Raw genomic sequence first — 18,252 nt, 5'->3', positions numbered from 1 at the left:
TTACTGAGATATAATTCACATACCATAAAACTTACCCTATAAAGCACAAATTCAATAATTTTTGGTATATTCAGAGAGCTGTGCAACTACCACCAATAATTTTAGAACATTTCATAAGGCTCCATTTAGTTTTGCATATGTATACTTCCAGACGACCTTGAGATCCATTTAAAAGTTTTTTTTTAATTCCAAGTTAATTTTTAAAAAATATTTTGTTTATTTACTTTTAGAAAGAAGGGAGGGAAAGAAGAAAAACAGGCAGAGAAACATCAATGTATGAGAGATACAATGATCCGTTGCCTCTACCGTGCTCCTAACTGGGGACCTGGCCAGCAACTCACCCATGGGCCCTGACTGGGAATTGAACCAGAAACCCTTGGGTTCACAGACTGGCACTCAGTCCACTGAGCACCAGCCAGGGCTAAAATTCCAAGTGGTGTTATCTTTGCACACTAATACAAGAAAAACAGTATCTCAACATCAACTTTAGCTCCACACTAACAAAGTAAATTTATTTACTTAGCCAAGCTTTTTGGTGTTACAGGATGTTTACAATTCTATTCATATATATCCTAAACATTCACTGTCAAGTTTATTTCTAAATATCTTACAAATACTGTTGTTATTTTTGGGAGTAATTTTTTGTTGTTTTCTAACTCTATAAACTGATGGTGTTCAAGAATACTACTGATTTTATTTACTTTATAACCTTAAATTTTTGCTCCATGAAAGAATTCATTTTTTCAGCAAATAGGTATTAAGCCCCTACTGTTTAAGTGCTAAGAATAACAACAGTGGAAAAGAATCTTTCACCATGGAAATTTCATTCTAATGCATGAGAGAGGGAGAGGCAATAAAAGATACATGAAATGTGCTATATGGAAAAGCAGGGAATGAAAAGGAGAAGAAAAAAAACAAGGGTGGGAAATGATTTGCAATATCAAAATAGGTTGCCAAGGAAGTCCTCATTGAGAAGATTACATTTACAGAAAAATGCAAAGGAGATGAAAGAGGGATCTACGTAACTGCCTGAGGGAAAAAAATACAAACAAAGGAAACAACAAGAGGTAAGGCTCAGAGGCAAGGGCCTTTGTCTGCTACATTCAAGGAATCCATGTTAACTGGAGTAATCAAGGGAAGAGCAGGTGGGCAGGAGATAGGGGGACAGAATTTTTAGTCTAAGAGATGGAAGCCACTGGAACGTTTTATTAAGAAAAGGTTGTGACCTAATTCTTCACTCAACAAGTATTGGGTGACACTGATTGTTGGAGATACAGCAAAGAACAATAAAGACAAAAATCCCTGCTCTCATGAAGCTTAGTACATGTTAGTGGGAGAAAAACACAATAAAGAAAAACAGTAAATTTTAAAAATATTTTTGCCAACTTCTGGCCAAGATGGAGGTGGAAACACTATACCTCCTCACACAACCAAAATTAAGGACAACAAAGATTTAGAAATAAAAACACAACCAGAACAGAGAGAAAACTGAACTGTTCCGAAGTCTGACAACCAATCAACCAGACCAGTAAGAGGGGCAGAATCTGTGGCCAGTGGAGAGGGGTCCTGGCAGGAAAAGGCCGTGGCTGCCAGACCCGGGAGCGCAGGTGGCACGGGGGAAGAAAGGAGCAGAGCACTTAAGGAGGTTGGGTGACTGAGGACACCCATGCTCATGCCCAGGCAAAAACATGCAGTGAGACAGACCGCAGAACCCAGGGCCCCAGCGACAGGAAATAAAGCCTAAAAGCACAAATTGAAAAGGTGCCGGGAGAGACTCCCAGCCTCACAGGAGAATTCGTTGGAGTGAACCACAGGGTCCTAGAGAGACTTCCAGCCTCACAGGAAAATTCGTTGGAGAGACCCACAGAGTCCTAGAATGTACACAGGCCCACCCAACCACAAACCAGCATCAGAAGGGCCCAATTTGCTTGTGGGAAGCGGCAAAGGGGACTGAAATCTCAGAGAGAGTGGAGCAACTGTCACTGTTCCCCCTGTGACCCCGCCCCCATATACAGCATCACGATCCAGAGATGAGGAGAGGGGTTACCCTGCCCTGGTAAACACCCAAGGCTCCACCCCTCCTTTGTAACAGTCGAGACCTGACCAAAAAATTATGGCTCAAACAGAAGTACAAATCAAAGACCCAGAGCCAATACTTTTAAGCAACCAAGACACAGCCAACCTATCAGATGCACAGTTCAAAACACTGGTGATCAGGACGTTCATAGAACTGGTTGGTTTTGGTTGCAAATTAGATGAAAAAATTAAGGCTACAGTAAGTAAAATGAAGCGAAATGCACAGGGAACCAATAGTGATGGGAAGGAAACTGGGACTCAAATCAATGGAGTGAGCCAGAAGGAAGAAACATCCAACCAGAAAAGAAAGAATGGAGACAAAAGAATTTTAAAAACCGAGGAGAGGTTTAGGAACCTGCGGGACATCTTTAAACATTCCAACATCCAAATTATAGGGGTACCAGAAGGGGAAGAGGAAGAGCAACAAGTGGAAAACTTATTTGAACAAATAATAAAGGAGAACTTCCCCAATCTGGCAAAGGAAACAGACTTCTAGGAAGTCCAGAAAACTCAGAGAGTCCCAAAGAAGGTGGACCCAAGGAGAAACACACCAAGGCATATCATAATTATACTAGCCAAGATTAAATTGAAGGAGAGAATTCTACAAGCAGCAAGAGATAAGGGGACAGTCACCTACAAAGGAGTGCCTATCAGACTGTACAGGTTAGTGGGAAACACAATAAAGAAAATTAAAAACACAATAAAGCTGATTTCTCAAATGAGACCTTGTAGGCAAGAAGGGGCTAGAAAGAAGTATTTATTCCAAGTCATGTAAGGCAAGGACCTCCATCCAAGATTGCTCTATCCAGCGAAGCTTTCATTTAGAATGGAAGGGCAGATAAAGTGCTTCTCAGATAAGGTCAAGTTCAAGGAGTTCATCACCACCAAGCCCTTATTATATGAAATGTTAAAGGGACTTATCTAAGAAAAAGAAGATAAAAAAGATGAACAGTGAAAGGACAGCAAACTCACAGTTATTAACAACCCCACCTAAAACTAAAGCAAACTAAGCAGACAGCTAGAACAGGAGTGGAGCCACAGAAATGGTGATAACATGAAGGGTTAGCAACAGGGGAGTGGGAGGAAGAGAGAGGGGGAAAAGGTACAGAGAGTAAGTAACAGAGACGGTGGGGAGAAAATAGATGGGGAGGGCAAGCGTAATGTGGGAAATGTAGAAGCTAAAGAACTTAAGACACATGGACATGAACTAAAGGGGGGAATGCGGGTGGGAGAGGGTGTGCAGGGTGGAGGGGAATGAAAGGGGGAAACGGGACAACTGTAATGGCATAATCAATAAAATATATTATAAAAAATAGAGAGACAAAATAATATATATTTTTGTTAATAGGTGGTAACTGCCATGGGAAAAACAGAGGGCAAATAAGAGTGCTAAAAGAGAAAATGCAAAACTAAGGTAGGTGTCTAGACTAGGCCTTACTGATCCAGTAACACCTGAATAGACAAGTGAGGCAGTTAACAGGAACATCAAGAATGCTAGTGTAGCCCTGGCTGGTGTGGCTCAGTGGATTGAGCGCTGGCCTGCGAACCACACAATCGCAGTTTGATTCCCAGTCAGGGCACATGCCTGGTTGCAGGCCAGTCCCCAGCAGGGGACCCATGAGAGGCAACCATACATTGATATTTCTCTCCTCTTCTTGTCTCCTTTCATTCCCCTCTAAAGATAAATTAAAAAAAAAAAAAAAAAAAGAATGCTAGTGTAGCCGGACTTAAGCAATTGGCTAGGCTAGAGTAATATGATATTCTATCAGAGAGGGCTAGTCAGATCACAGAGGGCCTTTAGGACATTAAAATGGCTTGTGCTTTTTACTCAGAATGAAATGGGGAAGCACTAAAAGTTTCTGAGCAAACAAATGACATGCTTTCACTTGCATCTTTAAATATACCCTCCATTATCAGAGGTAGCTAGGTAGTTATTCATAAAGGAAAGGAGCAAATGAAATTAGACATTAAGACTAATAAACTTGGGAGCTGAATCAGACATTAAGTCTGGTTTACTAGAAAGCCACAACATTCACAGGCTCTCCAGGGGACAATCATGTTCTCCACTGAAGGGACTTCATCCTTGACACAACCAGGAAGAATAGGCCTACTGGTCATTAGCTAAGAGGAATAAAAACGGCAGAAGAAAGTCCTTTACTAGGCACATGCACAGTGGGAACCAGAGGATGCAGCAAAAATTCAGAGCATGTATAGTAGGAGGCAAAATGACACAAAAGGGCGCACGCATTCTAGCCTGGAAAATGAGGGGAAAAGACTGGATTGGTTAGGGAGAGGGCCCAGCACAATCCTGTAAAGGATTAGAAAAGAGATGGTTTATTTTTAAAGAAACCCTGCTTTCACCAAAGCCCATAGCAATGTAATCAAAGCTTAACAAAGGCCTGTCTTGGTAGCATGCGTTTGCCTGATCGTTTCACCACTCTTCTTTCCATAGCAACCATGCAAACCTGGCAGCTGCACAGCTCCAAGTGCAGACCTGAGTGCAGCAGAGCAGCGCTAGCCAGAGCACAGCTGGAGACAGAGTCTGAGGTGTACTAAGCTTTGGCATAGATACCCTACTGGATGCCAGGCCAATGGCACAGAATAGCTGGACTCTGGTCCTCCTGGGCTTCCTCCACAGCAAGACGGAGCTTAGCCATCTAGTCTAGTCATGGATGAGATACCAAGCATCTGGGGACAGTTTTTTATTTTTGCTCCAATGAATCTTACCACTACACCTCATCCTCCTATACAAGTCCCTGAAATGTTTTCCTCATGACTTCATTGAAAAGACCTATTTCTACTGGTAACACCTCTAGCTGCTCTCTTCATAAAGCCATAGGGATTAAAGGGTAATAGGATAGTCTTGTTGGCAAACTATATTAATCTTGACAAGAGATGATAATGACTTACATTATGATGTAAGTGATGAGTGCAAGTGATGAGAAGATAAAGACTTTGGTAGGAGGAAGATTAAAGATGATTTATCAGGAGCTCTTTTTGGACATGAACGGTCTAAAATGCCTTCTAAACATCCACATAAAGTCTGAGCAGGAAGATTCGAATTTGGAAGGCAACAGCATATAGACCTTTAAAGACTCGAGACTGATTGATATACCAGGTGAGAGTGAACACAAACAAAAGAGTAGAGGAATAAAGTCTAATGGTGAGGCATTGCAACATTGATCAGGAAGATCTAGCAAAGACTGAGGAGTCAGAAGATAACAAGGAAAAAAACACACACAGTGACTATGAGGTACCTTGAAACTGAAGTGAAGGAAAGACATACTTCCAAAAATAACAACTGACAGATCCAATAAAAATCAAAACACATATATGTTTGTTTGTTGGAGCAAACATTGTGGGGGGCTTTGGTAACCATGCAACAGCAGTTTCTGTAAAGTGCAAGAACAAAAATATGACTGGAATGAGTTTTAAAGAGAATGGGCAGAGAAATATTTAAAACCATGTATACAACAAGAGAGAAACAAATAAATGGGAATCTGAGCTAGAAGATATGTAGAATCAAAGTAGCTTTTAAATGTGAAAAACAATGGCATCTTTTTGGTCTCAAAGGAAATACAACACTTTAAAGAGATGAAAAGCCTTACCCTCTTGAAGTTTAATATGTGTGTGTGTATAATTCCTACCAGACAATAGCTACCAAGTTCTAATGAAATTTACTGAATTATTTCATTGTTAATCCTCTGATGTGAAATGCTACCCTTCTTATGTAATAAATTCCTGTACCTAAACGAGACTATTGTTATAGATACTACATTCTGCGTCACTGAATTTCTGTGTATCCATTCACCACTGCCACAAATTTTTTATTTTAACTTAATTATCTAATAAGTCTGAGCCCTATGTTATTGCTCTTTTCAGAAATGTCTTATATTCTCTTATTTTTCCATACAAACTTTACAAGCAACTTATCTAGTGTCAAGAAATGTTACTTTTACTGTTAAATTAGCAAATACCCCAAAGAAATGAAAGGAGGGATTAAACATATTTATGCACTGATATTCACAGCAGCACTACTCACAAATAGTCAAAAGATGGAAGCAACTCCATCAACAGATGAACAATAAATAAAATGTGGTATATACACATATAATGGAATATATTCAGCTTTTAAATGGAAGGAAATTTTGACACATTATAACAGAGATGGACCTTGAAGACACTATGCTAAATAAGCCAGTCACAAAAAGAGAAATAGTATATGATTCAATTTATATGAAACAAGGGAAAACTGAGTAAGATCCTAGAGTAGTCAAATTCATAGAAAGTAGAATGGCAGTTGCTAAGGGTTACAGCCAAGGGGATAACTGGGAGTCACTGTTTAATGGGTAAAGAATTTCAGTTGTGGAAAGTTGAAAAAGCTCTGTAGATGAATAGTAATGATGGTTTCACAATGTGAACATAATGCCCACAATACTGTACATGTAAAAATAGTTTAAAAGACTTGATGTTATGTAATTTCACCACAGTTAAACATCTTGCAAATAAACTGAGAGAATTAACATCTTCAACAATGCTTTCTTATTCAAAAGCCTTTTAAGCTTTTCCATTTGTTCTAGAGTCAGTAGTGTTCTGAAAACTTTCTTCATATAAACCTTAAACCCTGATAATTAAGTTTATTCCTAGATATTTTATCTCTTTTATAATGGAATCTCTTCTTCCATTTTATTTGCTAGTTATTTATATACATAAAAGTTACTGATTTCTCATTTATTACTCTATTAGTCCATCATCTCACCGAACTCTCTTACAAGTTTATTAACTAATTATCTTCAGTTATCAAGGTATACAGCATCATTTGCGAATAACAATCTTAATTACTTTTCCTATTTTTATCTTCCTAACTTCTCTTTTATAATTTTATTAACTATTGTCTTAGTAGCATTATTAAATAATGATGAAAAAGGACATCCTTCTCATCTACATTTGAATAAGAATGTCCAGTTTCACCTCATTCAGCATTATACATAAATGTATACACTCATTTATATTTTTACATACATTACATATTTTTACATATTTGTATTTTACACACTAGGGAAACACCAATTTATGTCCTCTGTTAGCTATTTGTAGAATTAATTATAGTAATAGATTTCTTGGCATCATATTCCCTTGGATTCCTGGAGAAAAAAACACAATTCATAAAGGTATAAACTCTTTCTTGATTTAAATAAACATTTTATTTGAGTTACTTAACAGATTCACTTATAGTTGTAACAAATAGTAAACCCTTTACACCATTCCCTCCAAGAACACCTTGCAAAACCATAGTTACTACAACCAAGATATTGATATTGAGATATTCTACAGATCTTATTCAGATTTCCCCAGTTTCATATGTACTAATTTGTTTGTGTTTAATGCTATACAATTTTATCACCTTTGTAGGTATATGCACCCACTGCCAAAATCAAAATACAGAACAGTTACACCACTGAAAGAATGGCTTTTGTTACCCCTGTGCAATGTAGCTCTTTTAATGTGCTGCTGAAATTTATTTAGCATTTTGCATTGTATATCTAAGTATGAGGATAAGAAAAGATTAAGTCCATATACTTTAACTCTTGAAGTCAGAGACTACCAGACTTAGTTATAAATTAATGACCTGAATGCCCTGACATAAGCACAGAGCTATCACATTCTACAAAGATAAGTGAATATTCACAAACTTATGCCCACAAAATATACAGCAAAATTAAGCTTTATTTCTTGACAAATTAAGCTGAGATATAATTAAGACTCTGCTTTGCCCTGACTGGTGTGGCACATTTGGTTGGGCATCGTCTCCCAGAGCAAAACGTCCCTGGTGCAATTCCCAGTCAGGACACACTCTTGGTTTGTGGGTTCAGGAGTGTACATGAGGCAACTTATTGATGTTTCACTCTTGCATTGATGTTTCTTTCCCTCCCTTTCCATCTCTAAAAATAAGTAAATAAAATATGCTAAAAAAAAAAAAAGACTTTGCATTGACATTTCAAAGTTTAAGAGTTCCAAGAATTAATTTGTAACCTTGAGACTAAAATAAAGTCACTCAAAGACCATATAGACTATTTATAGTAAAACAGAAGTTTTATCACTAAGAATTAGATATTTATTCTTAAACACTCCTAATTAGAGGAATATACTTTTAATTAATTCAACAAATATAAAAGGGACTGTGTGAAGCCTTCCTGGTATATGTATTTAAAAGTAAGCTACTAAACTAAACTTCAGTGACATTAAGTAAAATCTGAATTCTTGTGTTTTTGTTCCTTTACTATGCTCTGAAAACAATTTTGAAATTATGTTTCCTCAGGTTTTACACACAGAATTAAACCAAAACCATGTGACTAGTATTTTTAGTAGTAGTGTTTTGAGAGACTTTTCTACTTATGATTATACTAGTCAGTTAAATTTTTTCCTATGATTTCTGGACTTGGATTCAGTAATTTATCTTTAAAAAATCAGTATCTCCCAGATTTTCAAATTTATTTGTGGATATTTAAGCATGTAACTTTCTTATAGCTTTCTTTCAACTTCTGTATCTGCAATTATTTGCCCTTTAGCACTGTTTTAAGATTTTATTTATTTTCAGAGAGAGAGGAAGGCAGGGAGAAAGAGAGGGAGAGAAACATCAATGTGCAAGAGAAACACAGACTGACTGCCTCTCTCAAGCCCCCAGCTGAGGAACCAGCCTCCAACCCCAGCATGTACCATGACCAGGAATCTAATCAGTGACCTTTCTTTTGGTTTGCAGGAAAACGCCCAAGCCACTGAGCCAAACCAATCAGGACAACATTACTTATTTTATATATTCTTGTTTCCCCTAATTTTTATTTTGTACGTTAAACTTTTGCTAAATAAAACCTTTTCTTACATTTACCTCAAAACAATCACCACATGGATAATTACCTTTGTTTCTAGTTCACATCTTTTCCCAAGATTCTCAGACAGGCCTCTTTTCACAGGATTACATCTTGGAAACTACTAAGTTGACCAACTTATTACTCCATTTATTTTCATTCCTTCCCTTTTACATAATATTTAAAGGTATCTTCTCTTAAATATAGCTTTACCTAAAAACCAACAATTATTTTATTTTTTAGAAATTCTGGGATTCTGAAATTTTCCAGACTATAAGGGCCTTTTCTTGTCTACTTTTATTAACTTTTAGTTTTACTGCACTGTGATCAGAGAACACTGTTTTTATTTTTCGTGGTAACTTACTGCTTTTTGTTAGTATTCATCAGTTACAGACTAAACTGTATATGCCTCCAACAATCAAATGTTGAAGCCCCAATCTCCCAATCTGACTTTATTTGGAGACAGGGCTTTTAAAGAGGCCTTTACTTAAGGTTAAATGAAGTCACAAAGGTAGAGACCTAATCGAATTAAAATGGTGTCCTTATAAGAAGAGATAAAGCCCTGGCTGGTGTACCTCAGTGGATTGAGCATGGGCCTGCAAACCAGAGGATCCCGCTTTGTCCTGGCACATGCCTGGGCTGCAGGCCAGTTCCCAGCAGGGGATGCACCAGAGGCAACCATACATTGATATTTCTCTCCCTCTCTCCTTCCCTTCCCCTCTAAAGATAAATAAAATCTTTTAAAAATATTTAAAAAATAGAAGAGATAAAAGCCCAAAGATCTTTCTCTGCTTGCACAGAGAAGAGGACATGTGAAAACACAGTGAAAGAGCACGTCTTAAAGCCAACAAAAGAGACCTCACCAGAAACCAACTCTGATGGCAAACTGAATTCTGAAGTCTAGACTCCAGAACTGTGGTAAAAGAAATTATGGTTTATAAAACAACTACTGCTAGCCTGTGATATTTTCTTATGGCAACCCTAGCAGACAAATACACTATAACATTTTATTACACTCTGAACTTTGATGACCTAAACAATTTTCTTTACTATGTAGAATCTGCTTATTGTTTTTATTTGCTACATACAAAAATTTGAAACATGCGTTTCTGTACTGGAGAATTTCAAAAGACTAACTTAGACTTCAATATCTGCTAACTCTATAGTATTAGTGATTAACTTAGCATATTCATCCTGTTCCTGCTTCACCATCCAATTACATATGATACCAAAGTATTCACTGTATTGTATCTCTATCAGCTTTATCAACTCAAAGGACACTGTATGACCAGACTATAAGAAATCAATATATAGTTAAACTACTTTTCCATTTTATCTCTTACTTCTCCAATTTTTATTCATTTACAAAACCAACAGCAGTCCCTTTGTTTTAGCTTTTCCATTCTCCTGGTTGGCTAACAACAAGAATAAATGTTGTCTTCGAGACTTTCTTGAAGAAATGAGGATTAGAATTCTCTAAATTTGACTTCCATCAAATTGGAGGCATAGGTGGAAGCACTGCAACTTCTCGCACAACCAAGTTTAAAAACAACAAAGTTTTAGCAATAAAAATGCAGCCAAACCACAGAAAATTGAACTACACAGAAGTCTGCAAAACATGGCTCAAGAACAACTCTGAGCCCCAGAGCCGATAAATCTAAGCAATGAAGAAATAGCCAAACTTTCAGATGCACAGTTCAAAACACTGGTGATCAGGATGCTCACAGAACTGGTTGATTTTAGTCACAAATTAGAGGAACATATGAAGGCTAAACTAATTGAAATGAAGGGAAATGCACAGGAAACCAATAGTAATGGAAAGGAAACTGGGACTCAAATCAATCGAGTGGACCAGAAGGAGGAAAAAAATGACCAAATAGAAAAGGATGAAGAAACAAGAATTCAAAAAACTGAGGAGAGGCTTAGGAACCTCCAGGACATCTTTAAATGTTACAACATCCGAATTATAGGGGAACCAGAAGGGGAAGAGGAACAGCCACCAGTGGAAAACCTATTTGAACAAATAATAAAGGAGAACTTCCCCAATCTGGCAAAGGAAATAGACTTCCAGGAAGTCCAGGAAGCTCAGAGAGTCCGAAAGAAGTTGGACCCAAGAAGGAACACACCAAGCCACATCATCATTACATTAGCCAAGATTAAAATGAAGGAGAGAATCCTAGAAGCAGCAAGAGAGAAGGGGACAGTCACCTACAAAGGAGTTCCCATCAGACTGTCAGCTGATTTCTCAAAAGAGACCTTACAGGCAAGAAGGGGCTGGGAAGAAGTATTCCAAGTCATGAAATCCAAAGACCTACATCCAAGACTGCTCTATCCAGCAAAGCTTTCATTTAGAAAGGAAGGGCAGATAAAGTGCTTCTCAGATAAGATCAAATTCAAGGAGCTCATCATCACCAAGCCCTTATTATATGAAATGTTAAAGGGACTTATCTAAGAAAAAGAAGATAAGAAAGATGAACAGTGAAAGGACAGCAAACTCACAGTTATTAACAACCACACCTAAAACAAAAGCAGACTAAGAGGACAGCTAGATCAGGAGCAGAACCATAGAAATGAAGATCACATGGAGGGTTAGCAACAGGGGAGTGGGAGAAGGAGAAGGGGGAAGAAGGTACAGAAAATAAGTAGCATAGATGGTAGGTAGAAAATAGATGGGGGGAGGGCAAGAATAGTGTGGGAAACATAGAATCTAAAAGAACTTGAGACACGTGGCCATAAACTAAAGGGGGGAATGGTGGGGGAGGGGGTGTGCAGGGTGAAGGGGAATGAAGGGGGGAATAGAACTGTAATGGAATAATTAATAAAATATATTTAAAAAACTCAAATGGCTGGGGGTGGGGGCTAAATGCAGACAACACATTCGAACAATAATAAAATAATTTTAATTAAATATAAATAAATAAATAAACACTTCAATAATAAAAAAAAAGAATTCTCTAAATTTAAGAGTTCAAAAACATTTGTCAATATCTTTTTTTGGGGTATTGAAGTATTGGAGATGAAGTATCCAAATTGTTGCACTGTTTTCTCTGGTTCTGAATTTTGATGTTCTAGAATATCTTGAATTTTATTTTCCAATCCTTTCATCTAGCTCACAAAGATTTTCTTAGCTTTCCTGATGAAGTCTAATAATGAAACCATTCTTTCCATAATAAACTTTCTATATCAACATTTTATAAGATCTAACAAGTACTTTCAACTCTACGTCAAAATTTTCTATTCTAAATTTCTTTTACGTTATGCTGTTGAAAACTAATCTAAGTCAAAATTCCCACCTTCATCTTTTTAAAAATTTTTATTTTTGGTGGGGGAGGGGGAGCAGAGAACGACAGAAACATCAATTGTGTGGTTGCCTCTTGTGTGCCCCCTACTAGGGACCTGGCCTGCAACCCAGGCATGTGCCCTGACAGGGAATCAAACCAGCAACCCTTTGGTTGCAGGCCAGCACTCAATCCACTGAACCACACCAGCAGGGGATTCTGCCTTCATCTTTAAAAATACCCGCCATGCATATATTGTATTTGTTCCACCCTCTTCCATATACTTATCACAACTCTCCCATCCTTTCAAACTTTGTTCATTTCCATTTTGCTCCTTCTTTCCCTCTGTTTTCACATGTGCTTCTTGCTTCTAATTTCACTTTTATGTAACTATTTTTTCTTGTCTCCTATGGAGCTGTCAGATGTCCCACCTGTTTTCTGTGTTGTTGTATTATTGTTTCATTCCCTATCCTTTTTGTGAAAGTGACTGTTTTATAATTCCCAACAAAATATTTGGAAACAGTATCCTCGCTACAACTGCAATCCATTCCCTAAAACACTTCAGTTAGGAAAAGTGCTGTTTTGAACTGACAGTTAATATTTTTACTTCCTAACTTTTCTTTAGCTGATGTTTTAAGGCCTGATATTTATTTAACTGTTACTTCTTTGACTCAATGTCATTGTTTCTTTTAGATATTGTCTTTGACATTCTACAGATTCCCTAAGATGTGTTTCAGTACAGACACAGCTTTATCGATGCTTTTCAGAACTTGTCCTTCATTGGATAATCAACTCTGGAAAAGTTTTCTTCAGAGAGGGGAAGTGAGGGAGAGAGGGAGAGAAACATCCATGTGCAAGAGAAACATAACCCCCAACTGGAGACCTGGCCCACAACCAGGAATGTGCCATGACCAGAACTGAACCAGTGACCTTTTGGTTCGCAGGCTGGCACTCAATCCACTAAGCCACACTAGCTAGGGCTATCTGGTCACTTTAAAAAGGCTTATAGTTGTGTGGAATGGGCGGGCAAGGCAGCAGCTGGCAGATGGGGCTGTTCCACATTTGTGTGCAGATAAACCGGGAGGAACAACGGGGGAGCAAGACAGATGTGCAACCCACAGTTCCAGTGCTGGGAAACAAAGCTTCAGAACTTCTGACTGTAAAATTCTATAGGGGTTGCAGGGATGAAGACTGCCAGTCTCTCAGAAGAGTCCATGAGAGGGGCGCACTGGGCCCTAGAACATATACAAGCCCACCTACCTGGGGAATCAGCACCAGGGCAGCACCTAAAAGAGCATGCAATTCATTTGTGGAAAGCAGGGGGAAGTGACTGAAAGCAGGACAAGAGACAAGCAAGCAGCAATGTTCCCTCTCTGACCCCTTCTCATAACCTCTGACTATAAAAACCAGTGATGGTTGTTCTGGCCAAAGAAACTGTAAGTCTCTCAGGAGAGTTCCTCTGAGGAGCCCGCAAGGCCCTAGAACATGCACAAGCCTACCTAATCAGGGAATCAGCACAAAGGTAGCAACTGGAAGGGTGCCAGTTGCTTGTAGGAAGCAGAGAAGTGTCTGAAAGTGGGGCAAGAGCCAGGCAAGCTATATTGTTCTCTCTCTGACACCTCCACCACATTCAGCACCACAACTCAGCAAAGTGGGCTGCCTTACCCTGACGAATACCTAAGGCTCTGACCCTTACAATGTTAACAGGTGTACCAAGACAAAGAAATATGGCGCAAATAAAATAAAGAGAAGATCAAAACTATGAACAATAAAATAATGCCATTTACATGGCAATGTAAAGTACAGTGCAGGAAATAGAGTAGCAAAAGATCTTATACACAGGACTAATGGACACAAACAAAGGTGTGAGTATTGCCTGAGCAAGTGGGTTGCTGGGTGGAGGAGGACAAAGGAAGGAATATGAGACAACTGTAATAACATAATCAATAAAATATAATTAAAAAACAAAACAGAATAAAGCTAAATAGAAAAAATGTTCAAGCTCACTACTATGGGAAGAAATAAATGCTCAAAACAGGGACTTCATATTTTGCCTTTATCGAAGTGACTGCCAAGAAGCACAGGAGAATAAAGAAAATAAATGAGATTTCTGTAAATATATTTACAGAATGTAATTAAAGGACAAGGTATAAATAGGAAGACAGGAAAAGATTAAAAATACAAAGATATTTTTAAATACCTATTTTAAAAGATATTATAAATATTTAAAGGTAGATTACCAAGTTTACCTTCAATCTTGGGAAAGCCAAACAACTAAATGCTTACGTCCATGTTATTTCTGGTATCACAACACTTGTGAGTAATCAACATAACACAATAGATTACTACAAATTATAATCAGTTTAATATTGTTAATAATAAAACAAAGGCATGACACTTAGATTTACGGTATTATTTGAATATCCATTTTCAATTAAAGGGAAGCATTCCTAGATGAAACATGGAGTGATGAATTTCCTTATGAGCATCATGCGTTATTGCAAAACTGAAATGTTGAAATAGGTGTGCATCATACATATTGCTAATTTCATGTTCTAAGGCAAGAACTATCAAATAAGTAAATAAGAAAACAGACATTAAAAATGTTGACTATGTTTACATTAGTATGAATATTATTTTAATATTAAGTAAATAAATGCTAATAAAACTTAAATAACCATTTAAGACAATAAAGAACTGCATTATGCACTGGCCTGCCTGGCTCACTTGTTTGGAGCCACATCTTGTTGGACTCCCAGTAAGGACACATGCCTAGTTTGAGGGTTTGGTCCCTGGTCTGGATGCCTGCGAGAGACAACCAATGAATGTTTCTCTCTCACATGGATATTTCTCTCCCTGTCCCCATTCCTCCCTTTCCTTCCCTGCAAAAATCCTTGAGTGAGGATTTTTTTTTAAGATATTTTTAAAAGTACTGCATTTATATAATTATAATCTTCCTAGAACTTTAGTGACTAAGGTAAATGATATTAAACATATTAACATTTAAGTGAAATATTTTAATCTCTTTAAGCCTGCAGAATCAAGAAAAATTCCACTTTGGGAATCTTCACATTAAGCAAAATGTCAACTTTGTTCTAAATTTCACAGGAGAGAAATTCTAAAATATACTGTTTTATTTTTTTAAAGACTTTATTTATTTATTTTTAGACAGAGGGGAAGGGATGGAGAAAGAGAGGGAGAGATACATCCGTGTGTGGTTGCCTCTTGTGCTCCCCACACCTGGGAACCTGGCCTGCAACCCAGGTATGTGCCCTGACTGGGAATTGAACCAGCAACCCTCTGCTTCGCAGTCCAGCGCTCAATCCACTGAGCCACACCAGCCAGGGCTTTAAAATATATTGTTTTTAACCCATAATAAATAAACTTTGAGATGGATATAAGAAAGTTGTTTTCACTCAATACAAAAAATTAAATGCATTATGAAGTCTTTATGGATATAATTCGAGGACAAAAACTCAAGTAAACATTTTGAAATGTGTATATAGACTGTCAATCATGTTCAGTAGTTGATGACAAAAATTTTTGAGATTTGCCCACATTACAAAGTTTCAGAAAGCATTTTGCTGAAAAACTTGTTCCTAAATCTCATTCTGCTGTGAACAAAATGTTAATGATATAATTAAATATGCTATTTCTGTATCTTAGACATCAGACATTTAGATATATAAAAAGTTATACATCTTGTTATAAGAGATTTTGAAATTAACTTGCCATGTATCCCATTTATAATAAAGTAGGAAGGGCTAGCTTAACTACATATTAAAAGAGTGCTTGAACAAGGAAAGTTCAGTATTACACACCACAGATAACAACAGCAACATAAGAAAATTTATTCAAAGTGGTTTATTACCAGAACTCACTGGAAGAGTGATGAGCCTTAGAAGTATGTATACATCCTGTACAGGATACCTGCTGGAAATTTCGTATCATTCTATTACACAGAAAATATTGGCACTAAGATGCATGTAATCAGAGCTGCAATGCAGATAGAAATTCACTGACAACTTTACCATTCTATAAGCCAATCACACAAACCTCTATTGCAGTGTTAGTAGATACAAGGTTTACGGCAAAGCTTGGAGGTTGCCACTCCATCCTAACAAGTAAAAAAATGAACAAACTGAAAAATCAACAACTCTTTTCAGAACCATAATAGAAGTTGTAGGTCAAATTCCTGCTCCCAAAAGTGAAGTGATCAACAGAGAATTACAATTTACCAGAGCAAAATCCTCATAAGCTGAAACCTTGGTGGGAACAAGTGCCAGGGTAGAGAAACCTGCACTGTAAGTAACAAATTGCTAGAGGATTCTTGTGGAGAAGTGTGAGAGATAGAGGACTCAGTCACTGGGATCAACCACATGATTGTGCATTCTAGCTCCCGGATCTCTATCAGGTTCATTCGTTCATTCATTCATTCATTCAAAGAGAGAGGGAAAGGGAGGGAGAAAGAGGGAGAGAAACATCACTCAGTTGCCTCTCGAACACTCCCAACTGGGGACCTGGACCACAACCAGGCATGTGCCTTGACTGGGAATTGAACCAGCAACCTTTTCCTTTGTAGGCTGGCATACTCAATCCACTGACCTGCACCAGATAAGGCTCTCTATCAGGTTCTTATAATGAGAAAAATCTCTTCCTTAATGTAGGAGGAGAAACAAACCATTTTAAAATATGCCAATCCATGTTGATCTTAACAAGGTCTGCCCTCAAGAGAAACCATTAACCAGAGTTTAACCTGCTGTGATTTAACGAAGCCAAAATGATCTGTGAGAAGGGGAATATCCAACTCTAGCTATCCTGTCCCACCTAAGAGGAGAGGGGGAACTGAGCAGCACTTGTGAAATTCAGTCTAGATATACAGGCTCACTAAAAGACTGAAATCTAATCACGAGACTGAACAACACTTCCCCTCCCTTCATACCTTAACACCATACTACTAAAGATCTATTTATACCAGTTTCTTTTACCCAATATAGTATGACCAACTGTCAATGAAAAATTACACACATATTAAAAGACAAAAAAGACAATTTGAAAAGACAGAGAAGGCATTAAAATCAGACTCAGATACAGAAAGGGTTTAGATCAAAATGGAAATTTAAAACAACTGTGATTAATATGCTAATGGTAAGTAGCATGCAAGAGCAGATGAGAAATGTAAGCAGAAAGATAGAAATTCTTAAAAAGAACCAAAAAAAACATTCTAGACATTGAAAACACTAAAAATACTAATGCCTTTGATGGACTTATTAATAGACTGGACAGAGCTGATGAAAAAATCTCTGATCTTGAAGGTATCACAATAAAAACCTCTGAAACTGAAAAGCAAAGAAAAAAGACAATAAAACAAAAAATAAAATAGAATAACCAAACACTATGGAACAATAAATGGTATAACATATGCATAATGGAAAATGCCAGATGAAAAAGCAAAAGAAATATTTGAATAATGACTGAGAATTTCACCAAATGAATGTCAGATATCAGATCAACAGATCCAGAAACGACAAGACTAGCAGGATAAATGCAAAAACAAACTAACAAAAAACAAACCACGCCAAGGAATTTCATTTTCAAAATCAAAGATTAAATATAAATCCTCAGCTGTGACTGGTGTGGTTCAGATGGTTGGATGTTATCTCACAAAGCAAAAGGTAGCCAGTTCAATTCCCAGTCAGAGTACATGCCTGGGTTGTGGGGTTGGTACCTAGTCGGGGCATGTACAAGAAGCAACCAATCAAAGTTTCTCTCTCACATGATGTTTGTCTCCCTCTTATTCTCCATCCCTTTTCCTCTCTCTAAAAATAAATAAAGACTTCCGGCAAACATGGAGGTGTAGGTAGACACACTGTGCCTGCTTGCACAACCAAAATAAAAACAACAAAAAAACAACTAGAAATGACAGAAAATGGAACTGTATGGAAGTTGGACAGCCAAGGAGTTGAAATAGACACATTCATCCAGACCAGTAGGTAGGGTGGAGTCGGGCGGATGAGCGGAAAGGGGTCCTG

General features: G+C 37.6%; 1 protein-coding gene across 4 annotated transcripts in view; it reads right to left on the bottom strand.

Moving 5' to 3' along the window:
- Positions 1–18,252, bottom strand: part of ASH1L (ASH1 like histone lysine methyltransferase) — a 188,771-nt gene that overhangs the window by 154,768 nt on the left and 15,751 nt on the right. The window lies entirely within an intron of this gene.

Source organism: Artibeus jamaicensis, unplaced genomic scaffold (assembly GCF_021234435.1).
Source record: "Artibeus jamaicensis isolate MK-2021 breed Jamaican fruit bat unplaced genomic scaffold, CSHL_Jam_final contig_447, whole genome shotgun sequence".
NCBI classification, from domain to species: Eukaryota; Metazoa; Chordata; class Mammalia; order Chiroptera; family Phyllostomidae; genus Artibeus; species Artibeus jamaicensis.
Note: the sequence above shows the minus strand (reverse complement) of the source record. Positions and strands in the feature narration are given on the sequence as shown.